The 1,400-nt window shown below is 56.1% G+C and overlaps 1 long non-coding RNA gene across 1 annotated transcript; it reads right to left on the bottom strand.

The window, feature by feature from the left end:
- Nucleotides 1–63: 63 nt before the first annotated feature.
- Nucleotides 64–1,001, bottom strand: LOC116548397. Its single transcript, XR_004267420.1, has 3 exons — nucleotides 881–1,001; nucleotides 458–559; nucleotides 64–363 (listed from the first exon to the last, which is right to left on the bottom strand). It is a non-coding gene; the product is annotated as an uncharacterized LOC116548397 (long non-coding RNA).
- Nucleotides 1,002–1,400: the final 399 nt, after the last annotated feature.

The raw sequence follows: 1,400 nt of genomic DNA, 5'->3' as shown, positions 1-1,400 counted from the left end.
AAAAAAAAAAAAAAAAAAAGAAAGAGGGAAAGGGAGAAAGAAAGAGACAGAGAGAAAAAGAGAAAGAAAGAAAGAGGAAAGAAAGAAAGTCATCAGGCTGAGGGCAGTAGGGAGCTATGGCAAACGAGTGAGCAGAGGAGGCACGCCAGCAGACCTGTGGGGGGCAAAGATGCGTCTGGACTGGGCTGAAGGGCATAGACCAAGCGGGTCTTACCTGCTTCCTAGGCCTTGGCCACTGACCTCCTCTGTGGGGCCCAGCTGCTCCGGCCCAGAGCTCCCCAGAGGTGGGGCAAGGCTGGGCTTGGAGCTTCCACCGGCTGCCTCGACCTCCTCTGAACTCTCAGCCACGGGGTCCAGTTCACCCTGCAAATGACCCCCGGGGCCCAGCTCTGAGCCAGGCAGGGCAGGACCTTGGTGTCCCAGGGAGCTGGGTGTGGAGGGGAGAGGAGACACTTACGGGTGGAACATGCCTCCCTCGCCGGCTTCGGGGCCGCGTGGCCCGGGCACTCATTGCTGTCCAGAAGCCAGTGCCCTCTGAATGCTTCCCCTTCGTCACCCCCTACAACCGCAACCTGCTGTGAGCCCTTGCCTTCGTTGTCCAGGACAAAAGACAACCTCAATTTCCTCTGCAGTGAAGTGCGGCATTGACTACCCCTCTGGAAGGGATTTTGTTATCAAGGTTGATTGGGCACATTTGAATGCCTCCCTGGACAGGCAGCTCACTACCTAACAAGGCTGTCCTGACCTCCCCCTTCTCTGCCTTCTTTACCTTCACTGCCTCTTTCTCCCCTTCCCTCCCGTATTTGTGCCTGAGAAGGAAATCTCAAGAATTCCCCCTCCTCCCCGGGCCCTCCCAAATGAGGGGTTCAGCTCTCTCTACCTCTCTGATCCTCTGGGGGTAACTTGATCAGAGGCTTGAGTCCCTGGATACTCTCTTGGGGTCACTTTGGCCACTGCCTGTTCAGGCCTGGGCTGGCCAAGCTTGGCCTGGGAGGGGCCGGGAAACAGGAAACGCCCTCCCCTGGTCACGTGACTTGTTATTGTGTTGTTTCCTTTTTGAGGATAGTGGTTTCCTGCAGCCCTAGCGGGGCACACATACCTGACTCCCAAGGTTTCAGCCCCCCTGCATCTCAGCCTCCAAGCCCATGGCCCTTCCACCTCTTTTTTTTTTTTTGAGACAAGATCTCGCTTTATCACCCAGGCTGAAGTGCAGTGGTGTGATCTTGGCTCACTGCAACTTCTGCCTCCCGGGTTCAGGCGATTCTCCTGCCTCAGCCTCCCCAGTAAATGGGATTACAGGCACCCCCCACCACGTGCAGCTAATTTTCTATTTTTAATACAGACGGGGTTTCTACGTGTTGGCCAGGCTGGTCTCGAACTCCTGACCTCAGGTGATCTGC

Source organism: Sapajus apella, unplaced genomic scaffold, assembly GCF_009761245.1.
Source record: "Sapajus apella isolate SASKATOON/1434 unplaced genomic scaffold, GSC_monkey_1.0 scaffold11275, whole genome shotgun sequence".
NCBI classification, from domain to species: domain Eukaryota; kingdom Metazoa; phylum Chordata; class Mammalia; order Primates; family Cebidae; genus Sapajus; species Sapajus apella.
Note: the sequence above shows the minus strand (reverse complement) of the source record. Positions and strands in the feature narration are given on the sequence as shown.